The sequence below is a fragment of the Nothobranchius furzeri genome, chromosome 4 (assembly GCF_043380555.1).
Source record: "Nothobranchius furzeri strain GRZ-AD chromosome 4, NfurGRZ-RIMD1, whole genome shotgun sequence".
Lineage (NCBI taxonomy): Eukaryota > Metazoa > Chordata > Actinopteri > Cyprinodontiformes > Nothobranchiidae > Nothobranchius > Nothobranchius furzeri.
Window position 1 is genome coordinate 9,470,111 of NC_091744.1, and position 16,138 is coordinate 9,486,248.

The following is a 16,138-nucleotide window of genomic DNA, read 5'->3' on the forward strand; positions in this document are numbered from 1 at the left end:
TTCACTAACCCTGTGTTTGGGTCCTCACCTCACCTCAAACCTTGACATAAACAGAGGGCTTCAGCTGTGTTCCTAATTAACAGGCACCAAGATGTGGGCAACAAAAATGCCCACCCTTGCTCAGCACCCCTCAGTGGGGGCAACTCCAACGTGCCAGAGCGTCCAACTCCTCTTGACGCAACTGGTTCTGGAGCCAGAGCCATGCGTTGAGGTGAGTCTGCCTTTATCTATCAGAAACCTCTTAACCTCTCAGGCTCAAAATAGGTTTTGATAAAAGGACGAACAACTAAGTCCTTCAGGGGTACTTCTGAGTTAAAAAAATGCTCATAAAATACGAATGTGGAGTAACGGTAGGTTTTAACGTTGCAAATCTGCAACATCTGCCTCCAGAGGATTAAATGTATTCTAATGTATCTTGTGTACTACAGCTCTAAGCTTCAAAAGGTGTGGGCTTTGAGGTTTGCATCTATTCAAGCATGACTATACAGATTCTTAACGTTCTGGAGAAATTAGAGCCTCACCCATAGTCTGACAAGTCAGCCCCATGCTTCCTTATGGGTCTGGGAATTCTTCTATTAAAATAACCCCACCCCCTGAAAAATCTAACTGAGCCAATCAGCGCTGAGCAGCGTACGTCACACACGACCCTGAGTTTCTCATAAACAATGAAGATGGCGTCTGAAGCGGAGTTCGCTGCAGCTCTTTCCTCTGTTCTAAATGACTTGGACATGTCTTGAAAATCATAACAAGATCTTCTAAAAAAGATGTTTGCCCCATCGCCAGACTCCATTTTTGACTACAGCTAAAAAACTACAGCGTCACGCGGTACAGTGGGCATTTCTGCCTTTTTTCTGATAGATTATTTTTGAGCTGGCTAGTCCTGCCTCTCTGCCTGTGAGTAACCAGACTAGTTCTCTGTGTGAAAGAGGACGAGCCTGGCAGGCCAGGCTACCTCGCCCAACCCTGATGAAGAACAACAGGGAGGCACACTGACAAACCCTTCCAACAGAGCTGACAGCAAACACCAAGAATTAGCAAGCAACTTTAGGAATAGAATCAGCCGTGTGTAGCCAAGGTCGCATGGTATTCTCCCAAGTTACTTCTGTACATAGAATTATTGTTTGTCAGATATTTAATTTGATTATTTCCATGGCAACTTGAAAGTTATAAGGTGGCGAATAAACTTTGTTTGTTGAGGGAGCTGATGAATTACCCAACATGCAAATGAGATTTCATTTTGTATGGGATGGGTGTAATGGAAATTTTTAGGCTTATGCTTTGTGTACTAACGCCATTTGTTAAAGAGACATTTCTGCAGACTAGAAAGGTGCGGCCAACGTTTCACCAACTTCTGATCTCAGAACTGGCTCAGACTGGGCTGAACTGACATTTGCACCTGACTAGTCAAGGCTCCGTATAGAAAACCAGATTGCAGCCACATTGTCTCCACCAGAAAATTCTATAAGAAGGTAGCTGTGTGCCTGTTCTCTGGCAGACATGGATCATTAAATGTGAGAGACGGCTAAAAACCACTTTAATAATCTTATTTCTGATAATAATCAGACACTTTTCATGAAAGCTGAACACGAAAATAGTCTTCTACCCCATCTCCTACATTGGCTTGTGATAGAAAGCAGACCATGAAACGCTATGATTTGAAAGGCATGACAAATCTATGTCACTGTCACTGAACAATCATGGACTCACCCACCTGGACTCACAACAGGGAAGTCTGTTGCAGGTTTAGCATCCAGGAAACAGCAGAGAACATCTCAACAAGTGGAGACTAACTGTTAGTATTAGCACAGCATGAAATTCTTCACATGGCAGAACTTTTTCAAACCTGCGTTATTTGTGGAAATAAACTGCAATGCTGCAAGTGAGTGATGGAGTTGTACTACTGTTATCCAATCCAAGGTGAGTTGCCCAGATATCAGGAAATAAGACTCATAAATCTGCTGTCTGAAGCTCAGCTTTGATGTGGCTGACAATATAGTTCCTGGAAATAGTACACCGGTGTCTCCCCCGCCTCGAGTATCACTTACGAGGCATTCATCCCTAGAAACCACTGCAAATGTACTGAACAAATAACTGTTCTACACCTTTAAAGGAGATATTTTATGACTCTATATGAGATATAATAGTTACGTTGGTCAATAGAAAAACAAGTTTATGAAGGTCTTTATACCAAGTTCTTCTCACATAAAGCAATTTCAGCCGTTTTCTTGACGGTTTCAATACCTTCCAGAATGAGCCGATTCAGGGCTCTGTCACTTTAAGACAACAAGCTGACACTGGCCACGTGCATGCATCATCCACAGAGGTAGCTATTAGCTGAGAAGTTCAGATATCCAGGAGGAGTTTGGGGTATAGCCACCGCTTTTCCAGCCCGCACTGGTGAGTGGGGTTGGGTTTCTATGCTAATTTCCCCATTTGTGAGGTCACAAACCCTATCACCCTATCTCTAAGGAGGAGCCCAGCCACTCTTCGGAGAAAACTCATTTCGGCCGCTTGTATCCGCGATCTCGTTCTTTTGGTCACTACCCAAAGCTCATGATCATAGGTGAGGGTAGGAACGTAGATCGACTGGTAAATCGAGAGCTTTGCTTTCTGACTCAGCTCTCTCTTCACCACGACAGACCGGTACAATACCCCGCATCCCTGCAGATGCAGCACCAATCCGCCTATCGATCTCACGCTTCAGTTTTCCCTCACTCATGAACAAGAACCCCGAGATATTTAAACTCCTCCACTTGAGGCAGGACCTCATCCCTGACCCGAAGAAGGCATTCTACCCTTTTCCGAATCAAGACCATGGTCTCAGATTTAAAGGAGCTGATTCTCATCCCAGCTGCTTCACACTCGGCTGCAAACCGCTCCAGCGAAAGCTGAAGATCACGTTCTGATGAAGCCAACAGGAACACATCATCTGCAAAAAGCAGAGACCTGATCCTCAGGCCACCAAAACGGATGCCCTCCTCACCTTGGCTGCACCTAGAAATCCTGTCCATAAAGGGTATGAACAGAATCAGTGACAAAGGACAGCCTTGGCGGAGTCTAACTCTCACAGGGAACGAACCCGACTTGTTGATGTGGACCAAGCTCTGACACCGGTCATACAGGGACCTAACAGCCCGTATCAGAGGGCCTAGTACCCCATACTCCCGGAGTACCCCCACACGGCCCCCCGAGGGACGCGGTCAAACGCCTTCTCCAAATCCACGAAACACATGTAGACTGGTTGGGCAAATCCCCACGCACCCTCCAGGATCCCCCTAAGGGTATAGAGCTAGTCAAGTGTTCCATGGCCAGGACGAAAACCACATTGCTCCTCCTGAATCTGAGGTTCAACAATCCGACGGACCCTCCTCTCCAGAACACCTGAATAGACCTTACCAGGAAGGCTCAGGAGTGTGATCCCCCTGTAGTTGGAACACACCTTGCGGTCCCCCTTTTTAAATAAGGGGACCACCACCCCGGTCTGCCAGTCCAGTGGGACTGCCCCGATGTCCACGCGATATTGCAGAGCCATGTCACCCAGCACAGCCCCACAACATCCAGAGCCTTAAGGAACTCTGGGCGGATCTCACCCACCCCTGGAGCCTTGCCACAGATTAGCTTTTTAACCACCTCAGTGACCTCAGCACTAGAGATTTGAAAGGCCAACCCAAAGTCCCCAGACTGCTTCCTCACTGGAAGATGTGTCGGTGGGATTGAAGAGGTCTTCGAAGTATTCTGTTCACCGATCCACAACGTCCTGAGTAGCGGTCAGCAGCACACCATCCCCACTATACGTAGATAGTGTTGGTAGCACACTGCTTTTCCCCCCTGAGGCTCCGGATGGCGGACCATAATCTCCTCGAAGCCGTACGGAAGTCTTGCTCCATGGTCTCACCGAACTCCTCCCATGTCCGAGTTTTTGCCTTGGCGACCACCCGAGCCACTTGGACTGCCGGTACCTGTCAGCTGCCTCTGGAGTCCCACAGACCAAAAAGACCTGATTGGACTCTTTCTTCAGCTTGACAGCATCCCTAACTGCCGGTGTCCACTAGCAGGTTCGGGGGTTGCCACCGCGACAGGCACTGACAATCCTGCGACCACAGCTCCGGTCGGCCGCCTCAACAATGGAGGCACGGAACAGGATCCATTCAGACTCAATGTCCCCCGCCTCCCCCGGAACATTTTGGAAGTTGTGTCGGAGGTGGGAATTGAAGCTCCTTCTGACAGGGGACTCTGCCAGACGTTCCCAGCAGATCCTTGCGATACGTTTGGGCCTGCCTGGTCTGACCGGCATCCTCCTCCACCATCTGGGCCATCTCACCACCAGGTAGTGGCCAGTTGACAGCTCCGCCCCTCTCTTCACCCGAGTGTCCAAGACATGCGGCCGCAGGTCAGATGAAATGACAACAAAGTCGATCATCGAGCTGTGGCCTAAGGTACCCTGGTGCCAAGAGCACATATGGACACCTTTATCTCTGAACATGATGTTCATTATGGGCAATCCATGACTGGCACAGAAGTCCAATAACAAAACACCACTCAAATTCAGATCACGGGGGTCGTTCCTCTCAACCACATCTCTCCAGGTCTCACTGTCATTGCCCATGTGAGCGTTAAAGTCCCCCAGCAGAACGAGGGAGTCACCGAAAGGAGCGCTTTCCAGCACCCCCTCCAAAGTCTCCAAAAAGGGTGGGTAGTCTGAACTGTAGTTTGGTGCACAAGCACTGACCACCGTCAGAACCCGTACCCCCCACACTTAGGAGGAGGGAGGCTACACTCTCATTCACTGGGGTAAACCCCAATGTACAGGCACCAAGGTAGGGGGCAACTGTAGTGTAAAGCGCTTTGGAGTTCTCTCAGTGGGAGCAACTCCAGAGTGGTATAAAGTCCAACCCCTCTCAAGGAAACTGGTTCCAGAGCCAGAGCCATGCGTTGAGGTGAGTCCGACTATATCTAGTCAGAACCTCTCAACCTCACACACCAACTCAGGCTCCTTCCCCATGAGAGATGTGACATTCCATGTGCCAAGAGCCATCTTCTGTAGCCAAGGATCAGACCACCAAGGTCCCATCCCTCGACTACCACCCGTCACACACTGCATCCGACCCCTTTGGCCCCTCCCACGAGTGGTGAGCCCATGGGAAGGGGGACTCACGTTTCCTCTTCGGGCTGTGCCCGGCCGGGCTCCATCAGTGTGTGACTGTGTGTGTGAATGGATGAATGATACACTGTAGTGTAAAGCGCTTTGGAGTCCTTACTCTGAGAGGCGCTATACAAGTGCGGGTCATTTATCATTTATGGGTGACAGCACGGCCACCAGGCGCTTGCCAGCGTGCCTCACCTCCAGGCCTGGCTCCAGAGGGGGGCCCCGGTGACCCATGTCCAGGCAAGGGAACATGGTTTCCATTTATATAGTTCGTCATAAGAGGTCTTTGGGCTGCTCTTTGTCTGATCCCTCACCTAGGACCTGTTTGCCATGGGTGACCCTACCAGAGGCAGAAAACCTCAGACAACGTAGCTCCTAGGATCATTGAGACACTCAAACCCCTCCACCACGGTAAGGTAGCAGCCCAGGGAGAAGTGATCTTTTTTGTCTCATGAAAAAAATGCCTGTGGCATAGACTCCATGTAAATTGACAACAGACAATATGCAGTTTGTGGTGCTCAAAACATGTTTAATGCACATATTTTTGCGAAGTTTGATAAGAAACAGAGTCGGTCAACGAGTCCAAGGATTCAAACTTTTATTTGTCAGACAATATTTGATACTGTCCTACTGTCTGACATGTTTTTGCAAACACTGCATAACTAATTTCCTTGTTCCTCAATTGTCACACACCATTAGTTCCAGGATACATAAAGGTATTTTTTTAATTTATTTTTCTGAGAATTCCAGTTAAGCCAGTGACTCAGAGAAGGTCAATATTTCTTACATCGACATATATACTGGACAATTCATTTCCATAGGCTCCAATAACACGTTTTTGAGGCCAAATGGGAGGTAGCCACCACTGCCATTTTGACCGTGTCACAGGTTCCGTCAAGCCCAGACAATTCCACAAAAGGGAAGAGAGGTGGAGCTGAGGGTGGGGCTGTAAGGCTGGGATAAACTGACGACACCCGGTCAAACTAGCTACAAGCTAACCTGAAGCTAACCCAAAGCTAATGCGGAGGTGGGAGCTAAGCTAACGGAGGTAGCAACCTAGCTACAACCAGAGTTAACTGTGCACAACACCAGAGCTTCTGAGACAGAGATGCGCAGAGCTGCCGCTGGGGAGAACTGGGTGGAAAGGTATCCATCCCAGAGCTCCCCAAGCCGGCAGTCAGTGCAGCAGTCACAAGCCGCGATCAGACAGGGATGCGCCGAGCTGCGGGGAGAACCAGCCGGCAGCCCGCGCAGCACACAGAAGCCGCGATCAGACAGAGATGCAGGGAGGGGAAAACCGGGTGGAAAACATCGGTCTCCCAAGAGCTCCACAAGCCGATAGTCGGAACCCAGCTCCACCAACATGTTATATTTCAACCCATTTTCTAAAGTGCAGCATTATGTTAAATGCACTGGGGTTTACCCTATTACATTTAAACTTCATGGTTAAACAGTACATGTTAAAAACTAAGCTCAGCTCGGCAGTGACCTAAAATACATAAATATAATTTTACTTACCAAAAAAAATGAAGTGAAGACTCCTTGGACGCTCTATTAGTGCAATTAATGCCATAGCAAGTCATTTTGTCCAACAATTGCACAAAAAATATCCAAAAAAGAATACACAAACACAGAGACTCTAAATCCTGGAACAGTTTCCAAGTCAGACCGAGGCTCTACAGAGGCCTTTCCACGGAGCTAGCTCTGTGGTCACGTGGGTCTGAGGCGGCGGTCACGTGGGTCTGATGCTCATTAATTATACAGAATTTTAGGCTTTTGATACACTTAAACAGAAGAGTGAGAAAAAAATTCACCATCTTCAGAGTTGTCATGAGTGTAAACTAGATAATTTAAACCAAAAACATGTTTTGGTACCAGGCTGTAAACATGTTTATTTCTGCTGTGAAATTGGTATTTTTAACATGGGAGTCAATGAGGATTTGCTCGCTTCTGACACCAGCCCCCAGTGGATGAGGGTGGAGCTGCAATTTATGGTACTTCCGGGTTGGCCTCAATTTTGGAGCCGCATTGTGGGGGCTTGATTTCTTCACTTGTGGGTTACTTTATTTCCTAAACCAAATGAGACAAAAAACTGGCCATTGTAAACTGAAACCGTTCAACAGGCTATAAACACCGTATTAGGACCATCCCAACTTTGATTGTGAAAGCTACATTAACTCTGTGAATGTAAAATAAGAAGGCAAAACAAGGCAGTTTTATTTATTTACACAGAGGCAATTCAACATGCTTTCCAGGTGCAAGATCGGCAAGAACATAAAATATGTGAGATCGGGGGGTGCTGCTTCTCGTGGACCAGTCCACCCCTGAGAATGAGGGACAAATTTGTCTGTGTTAAAAAGTCTGAAATACATTACAACAATGTAAACACAATTGTAAATACACTATTGTGAACCGGATAGGTGGCTGAAATGATGGCAGGGTGGTCCAGTAAAGCAATGTGCCCCCTGTTGTCCTGGCAGGGACATGCTTTGCAACACTCTCCAGGACATGGAGAAGTCCGTAAGTAAAATATCACCATCAATGCATGTGTCTCTCCCTTGCGGAACAGACAGAGATGTAAAAATTAGGCTTTAGGTGTTTTGCCCAAGAACACTACAGCAGCATTCTCTGGCAGAAGCTGGGATTGAAAATGCAACCTTCCAAATACTGGACAACCCACTCTACCTCCTGAGCTACTGCTGCCTCTGAATGTAAGAAATGAAATAAAAAAAGGCAAAGTTAAAGGGTGAGCCGTGCACAGGTCCACAACAGGTTGCCAAAGTGGACTGATCACTGCTCCACATACTGCATTACTAAAGTCAAATGCATTTTCAATCCAAAATTATGCAAAAAGTCTTGTGATTAAAATTTACTACCAAATAGTAAATGACCATACATCATTAGGATTTATGTCATTGGCTCCTAAGCACAGTTAAAGATCTGTGTACTAGATCTGCCACAAATGGACTCTTGCCTTTCAGGAACTCTTATGGACAGGGGTTTTTCTTTTATCTGCTCTAGTGATGGGAATTGCAGCTCTTTTTAGAAAGCCGGCTCTTTTGGCTCAGCTCACCAAAAAGAGCCGGCTCTTTTGGCTCCCAAGTGGCTCCTCAGATTTTCTGTTGTGTAGAGTACATTTATAACCAAAATAATGCAAAATTATATGTAAAATTATCGACTAATGTAAAAAAATGCAATATATGAAACATTTATCATTTCTATGGATTTACTAACTAATCACTTTAAGAAATCTCCACTTTCCGACTGCTGGCTCTAATCTTCTCACCGTCTTCGTCACACTCTCCTCTCGCTCGCCTTTTTCCTCCTCCTCATTCCCTCTTGTTTCCCTCCACCCGCATGTGCTCTGCTGTGTGTCTGAGTCTGATCCTCCCTCTTCCCCGCCCCTACTGCTCTATGTGTGGACAGTCTGGACACGCAGTTGCACATGTTGACCAATCGCCTGTAGCTTTCACCAAAGCAAGAGGGGAGGGGGAGGGGAGGGGATGGCTCCCAATGACTAGCCGGCTCTCGCTGTTCACTTCAAAGAGCCGGCTCTTAGAGCCGGTTCGTTCGCGACCGACACACCACTAATATGCTCACAAAAGTCTGGAATGAGAGTCCACAAGATATTAGCACAACTTCATTGAAAAGTCTAAAAGAAATTGTGTTTTTCATTTATTAGATCAATACACCTGTAATCACTTCTATTGGTGCTTATTTTAATTGTATATGCTTGTATGATTGTTCTGTCTTGTCTTGGTATTTATGCCTGTTCAGAGTTATATGTTCTACAGAACAGGAACCAGCTAAAAAACTGTTTTTGACTGAGTCAGGCCCAATAGTTTGAATCTTTTCCTGTTTAACAAATTTTAATGAATTAATGAAAAGAAGGTACAGTATACGAAACAATCATTCAAAGCATTAAGTCATAAAATCGTAATGAGCATAAAACAGAAAAAAATTAAAATCAGAACAACAAAGTCATAAAATTATAAAATATTATAAAACTAGTTGTTAACTCATTGCCACAACTTATTAATGCGTTCCCACGAGTTATTAATATGCATTAATATCTCGTGGGAACGCATTAATAAGTTGTGGCCACGAGTTAATAACTCGTTCCCATGCATTAAGTATCTCGTGGCCACGAGTTACTTTTTTCCCCTCAATGTCACCGGACGCGCACCGTATATAAGAGCTATTTTCTAATCTTTATATGCGTCATGAATTTCAATATGATGTCTGTGATTTTTAAAGACACATTCTGATGCCAAGAAAGTCTTTATTTTCGAACTGAGGAAAAAGTTATTTCAGGTTTTGTATGAAAGTACGTCCAGGACTACAAATGTCAATCACCAAATTGACATCACTGAACCAGACATGGAGAAAAGCTGAGGAAAAATGGCTGTAAGCTCAGCGAGCTTCAAATAGAACCACCATAAATATTACCACTGGTCAGTAGCAGCTAGTTGGGGCAGAGGAGATGCTGTGGTCACGTCATTTATGCACCATAGTCATAATAAACACACATATTTACAAGATGATACATCTCAATGTATGTGACAGGCGTGGTCGAAACACACATAATTACTTATCATTTAAACTGAAGTTTCACTTGTAGTGGTACTTCATCTTACATCAGGGCATAAGGCAAAGCGCATTAGAAAATAGCTCTATTAGTCCTTGCCATAGATATCATATTAGCTAGATCCCCTAACTGGGAGTCGACAGCAGCCTTACACGGTGGCCATCTTACTTCGGACAGCTAACCGTTCTTTAGCTGAGGGTGAGCACGGCTCAAATAAAAATACTTATAACTCGATGAAATATTAACAGATTTACAAACGGTTTGCCTTATTACAAACCGTGTGATACATAGACTTGACGCGGGATACTTACACATGTTGAAATAACAGCTATTACTTTTGAAACCCGACATAATGGTGAACAATGTGTCCCGGCGAAGCTATTTTGTGCGTTAGAGAGAGACCACAATCAATAATTTTATAGGGTTCGTATGGTTCAACGAATCTAAGAAGTGTACGTAACCCTAATGTTTGTCTAAATGGCTGTCTTGGTGGATGTTTTAGTGTTTATTAGCTGTCTAACTTGGCTTAGAGAAGACGAGGCTGCCGTGGCTGCACCGCTTAGCTAAACTGTTTTACCTCATTGGAAGCTGAGGGTAAAATTGCCCTTGTTTTCCAGGCGGCATACTTTGTTAAAAAAATGTAAAAAATGTAGACTGAAGTATATTAAAATAGCGGAAATTGCTGGCTTTGTTTTTACAGAAATACACGTGAAACACAACAAGCATGCCTGACTTTGGTGCTGCCTATGAATGCTCTCATAGACGATGTCTTCAATCACGACAACGTGGGATCACCTTTCATTCGTAAGATTAAACAATAACAAAAATTCAGTTGTGTTAGGCTGATAAGTCTCTGTCATCTGCGTTGCTTTTAACTGCTTTTTAGAAATAACAGTGATGGCAAAGTTTAAGATCTATCAGCTAACTGTGATTTTAAAAAGTTTAATTGCTTGAATTCAAGATTTCTTGGTTAATCAATCATTGGATGTTTCTGTCTTGACACATTTTGTTTAACTATTGTTTGTCTTATGTTAAAGGAAAAGGCTGTAAACTACAATGATTTATAAAGCTGCCTACATTTGTCACTTGTTTAAGATTTCCCAAAGATGGAGAAAGAAGGAGGCAGTGGGAAGTTGCCCTAAGAAGTGTCTGTGATCTTCCTCAGAGCTGACGCTCAGTGGCGTCATGATCAAAACTGTCAGCAAGGTAAAAAAAAAACCTTCCCTGTGTTTCAAAAATAACCTACAAATGCAGTCAGAAGAAAAACACAGAAAGAATACACAAAACATGTTTGTAGTCTTTTGAAAAACTGCTGGCTTATCAAATCCCCCTGATAAATAAATACAATAAATAAATTCCACACTTACTAATCATGATTACTTGTTTGCCTTAGTTAAACTGTAGTTCTTGTCTGATTTCTCACCTGACATCATGTTGTTCTATAGGCCTATGTAAAGTTTAAAGGCAACCACACTGTCCAGTTACATTGGTAGTTGTAATTTCAGGATTTGTTGTGCGGCGAGCCATGACCAAGCTGTCCTGTGATGTCCGCCGTGCCAGCCTGGTGATGGATGCTGCATCTGCCTGTGATGACCAAAGCTACCATTTGCTGACTCTGAAGAGCAACGGGGGTCTTGTGGTCTCATCTGAAGGTACTGTGAGGGTCATCAGAGCAGCAGAGTGGGCAATTCGCCAGGCATCAGTGGGCAGACGATCACAGCCCATCAAACCACTGGAGGTCATCTACTTTGTGCGCAAGAGGATCAGGTCAGTGTCATGGTGGGTGGCAGTTTCTTGACCCACGACATGCAGAATCACAACACAGGAACCGGCAAGTAAGTAAAACGTTTTTATTATTAAATGAAGAACAACGAGAGGAACGGGAACAGACGATGTGCAGGCTGGCAGCAAGATTCCAGGAGAGGATTCTGAGGAGGGAGACAGAGTGAGTATATGGTGGAATGACGGAGGATAATCTTAGGAGTGGAGCATACTAATTGCAGATAGTGGTGAGAGCCTCGGGAAGGGCTAGGTCAGGTCCGGGGGAGCAGGAAGGCTCCAGAAGGTGAAGGAACGGTTGAACAGAGAGGAGGTAGGAGCAGAGGCTTGGTGAGGGCAGGTGAGCGGCTGAGAGCGGGCGGCCAGGGGAGGAGACAGCGTGATCTGGGTTGCAGGAGTCCGGGCTGGTTATGGAGATGGTGAAGTGTGGAGTGAAACCTGGAGCGGAGCAGGGAAGAGTAGTCAGGGTTTTTCTGGCGACAGGAAATCCAGCAAAATTTCACAAGATCAGGTAAGCAAAACAGGAACTAGAAAAAAACACGGGATCGAGACAGGTAAACGGCTAGAGCTACCCAAACAGAGTAATCATCCGGCAAAGTGAAGTGTCACACTGCTCCTTAAATCCCCTGGACCTTGATGACAGGATTAGCTGCAACTGGAGACTCTCAGACACGCCCACCTGAAACAATGCTCAGAGGAAAACAGGGTTACATGCAGGAAGCTCACCACGGACCGTGACAGTCAGAGGATGTCTTTTTGCTTGGGGAGCTCATCAGTGAGACACAGTACGGAATTGGGTCTCACTCCCATACACTGTCGACATCTAATGTCTCCCTGTTCTTTAAGCTGAGGATGCACCACATTAGCAACTCTTAGCTTTCAGTGTGACAGCGTGAGACAGAAGCTCACAAAAGCTGTCCTTTTCAAAGGTCAGTAGGAATCACAATGTTCTTTAGCATCTGTCTTATATCTGTTATTGTCAACATAAAAAAAACATGTATAATTTGTAATAAACGAGTTTTTCATAACGGTCAGTCTGTCATTCATTTACTCTTTAATTTTTGAAATGTTAATTTAGCCCTTTACTTTAACTCACAATTATCCCAGTTTTCTCTATTCAAACTTTCATTTTAAATGGGTTGCAGGCTGAAGTGGAAATAAATATAAATTATTATAATAACTTGCCAAAGCAAGTATGTATTAGGTTCATATTACGTGCAAATAATAAAGTCAAAGTAAAGAAAATACATTCTGTATATCTTCATTTGTCTTTATATAAAATATTTTCTCAGTCATTTAGGTTCTAGAGTTGTTTAGTTTTTTGGACTGGGTGTTTTTACTTCAAATTTTGTTTGCTGCTTCTGTGTTTTAATTTTTTTTTGTTTTACTCTTTTCTGTAAATGAAATCAGGTATTTGAGTTTTTATTTATAAGTTGATATTAAGTTCTAAGGTATCTTAAAACTTATATTTATAAGTTGACCTCAGTTTACGAACTACAGCAGAAGCAGATCTTGTTGACATTAAAACGATAAGTCTATAGGAAATTGACAGGATAGGGGAAAACGGCTGGAAAGTGGAGTGAAATAAGGGGAGTTTCCTGCCAAAACTGATATATTTCATAGCCACATCTCTAATGTTTCTAAAAAATCAAACCATATAAAAATCGGTTGAAAATTGAGAAAGTTAAGAGTTGTTTAAATTGTGTACGCACCACTAAACACCAGTGGGCAACTGTCCAAAGGTCTAGGTCTAGCTGCAGACACAGCCCCGACAAAACACGCCCCTATGTACAAAACACGCGTGCATGTACGAAGACGAGAACTCGCATGCGTGTCGCAAGATGGAAATGACGGTAAAGACAGATTTATATTTTCACAACTTGCGAAGATTTTGTACTTTAAATTTGAACGTTTAAGACAGTTTGATAGATAGCGAATTAGTGATTTTTTTCTGAAACAGTTTTATATAAAATTAAGCATTATGGGGGAAGACGTCATGGACGCAAAATATTTTTTATATAATTTTTAATGGGCTACACGCAAGCCTTTTGGCCAAAATAAACGTAACAATAGGCTTTTATTGGACCGTTTATGACTCCTCATCTAATAAGCAGCAAACTCACGACGGCAATGTGGTAGCCCTAAAATTGTCGTGCTCAGCCGTGTAAAATTTGTTTAAACATGTAACAGAAAATTCCCTTAAAATCCATTCACATATATTTTTACATGTCAACATTTACATGTATTATAGTTTTTTGGACAAATATTTGCGTGTATAGCATCCAGGAAATATTAGTCTGATGGTAAAGTGGTGTCCACGATAAAAAATGGACTTGGAAGGACAGAAAAAAAAATTGTAACCTAACTTTTCCCTGAAGTTAATTCAGATATATTTGTACATGCCTACAGTTACATGTGAAATTATTATTTGACAATTACATGTGTAGTTCAACAGAAAGCATCCCAGCAAATATTGGTCTGCCAATCCTCTTTGGATAACTGTAAAACAAACTGATACAATTATTTGCTTTCCTCTGAGTCCACAGGACACCGACCGTGTGTATTTTAAGACACCTTACAGCTTTCCACCCAGAGAGCAGGTGAATATGAGTGAAGATTATTGCATGACAACAAAATAAAATTAATTGTAACTGCTGTGCATGATGTCATGTTCTTTGTGAGTCGTGATTAAGGACAATGACGGCATGGACTAACACAACGTGGTCACCATTCTGAAAATTTTTTTGTATCACATGAAAATATTTTGTAGCATTACTGTTGTCACTCTATTACTCATGGTTAATATCTTGTTACCTGCAACATGACAGACTAATGTCTACATGAAAGATGTCCTTTTGGTCACCTCATTACTCAGGCAACCATCCATCCACTTTCAGCTGTCCATGAATGTTGACCGGACAAAGCCACAGAAATGTACGGCAGTGGGCTGCAGTATGACTGGAGGTATTCTACAAACACAAGAACAGTGCTAATGCCTATATGTATTGTTTTCACATTGTTTATGACAGCCTCTAGGTGTGAATGTCATTTTTACTAATTGCTATTTATCTTTGTCTCATTAGTGAGAGGCAGCTGATGTCCTATGCCATGGAACTGCTCATATACTCGGAGAAATTCAGAAAAGCTCTGGACTCATCTGAATTTTTGAAGAGGCTGTAGCATTGTGTGGACATTTTTTTGGAAGGTTTTTGTAAGGCCAATAAAAGCTGTTGCTGGTTGTTTCATTTGTCTGAACTTTTTTTCTGCCAAACTTTTCTGCTTTTGTGTTTACAGTATATTCTTTACAGATTAGTGTATGGTCAATATCAGTTTACTAGTCTTGTGAATTGTACTTGATGCAAAATATTTTAGTAATTTCTAAATCAATACATTTTGTGTCAAAGGGCCAGCAATTATTCCTGTTAACATATATACACATGTAAATATGCCTAAAAATTACACATAAGCAGCTTTTCACTGTAAAGAAGCAATAAAAAATCATAAATAGTAACATAAATATTAACTACTCACTCGTATGAACTTAGACCCACTGTTAGTGTCTGTAAAAACAAATGGTTGAAAGTTAAATGTTGCTGTAGCAGGCGTGCTCCCAAAAATGGAGGCTAGTGGGCTTAAGGGGTTAATTAAAACGATTACCACTGATTACTTTTTCTGATATTTAATTTTATTGCATTTAAAATAAACACTTGCACATACATTACTCACCTGCTAACTTCAGTAAGCATAGGTATGTTGTGCCTATTGTCCGGCAACTGATTATTTGTTGGTGGTATCTGTGTTTTATAATCTCACTGGATGGCCATAAAGTGTGTATGCAAGAAAAAAAATCCATATTCATATTTAAACCTGGAGTTCTGTCTAATTACATTATTACTATTTCTGTATAAACGTATTCTTTCAATTGTGTTGTTCGCTGGGAGGGCCGCCGTTATTGAGCTCGGGGGTAGCTCAACAGGCACATGGGAGCGTGTTTGGACGGGGCTGCGTCTGCAGCTAGGTATTATTGCCTTGCATTCACTAATTTTTTGTTCTTCCGGGAACCTGAGCCGCCCGGAAAGGGAGGAGACAGGCACCTGGTGACCACTGTTCAGAATCCACACCCTCTCTCTCACTGCGTCGTTCACAGCATCTGTTGAAAAGCAACATGTCTTTAAACCAAAGAGTGTTCATTCAGGAATGTAATTTGTTGATACCCATAAAAAACATTCATTATTCATAATAATGCTGTGCTCCCCTGAACAAGACTTTTCCTTGTTTGTTTTATTTTATTTATTTATTTTTTTGTCTCCTGATGTTCCCATTTCTTTAGGATAAAAACAGATCAAACAAGAATGAACAATATAAAGAGAACATTTGGGGAAAAAAGACTAAATGTTCATTTTTGCTTTCAGGTAATCAACATTTGGAAAACACGAACCAGAGTATTTTTTGTGTTCAGCACACGCTATCATACCTTTCTCCTCTCTTTGTAAAACCAGTGCGCGCTTGAAATCAGATATAAAATGTTCACGCTTCAAACCTCGCACCCATTGTGTCTCCAGGGCCCTCCCCTAACGCATCTGTAGTTCCTTCTCCACCCTCGGTGGCTGACTTGACGTGCGCAA

At 43.3% G+C, this 16,138-nt stretch overlaps 2 long non-coding RNA genes across 3 annotated transcripts; one reads left to right on the forward strand and one right to left on the reverse strand.

Annotated features, from left to right (window-relative positions):
• Nucleotides 1-11,570: 11,570 nt before the first annotated feature.
• Nucleotides 11,571-16,077, reverse strand: LOC129164238 (uncharacterized). Of its 2 annotated transcripts, XR_008563839.1 has the most exons (6): nucleotides 15,988-16,077; nucleotides 15,240-15,663; nucleotides 15,045-15,073; nucleotides 12,086-14,482; nucleotides 11,729-11,951; nucleotides 11,571-11,662 (listed from the first exon to the last, which is right to left on the reverse strand). It is a non-coding gene; the product is annotated as an uncharacterized lncRNA (long non-coding RNA). The 2 variants fall into 2 exon arrangements; XR_008563838.1 differs by having other exon boundaries at nucleotides 15,045-15,663.
• Nucleotides 13,303-14,756, forward strand: LOC107389705 (uncharacterized). The gene is made up of 4 exons (XR_008563840.2): nucleotides 13,303-13,366; nucleotides 14,060-14,113; nucleotides 14,389-14,477; nucleotides 14,597-14,756. It is a non-coding gene; the product is annotated as an uncharacterized lncRNA (long non-coding RNA).
• Nucleotides 16,078-16,138: the final 61 nt, after the last annotated feature.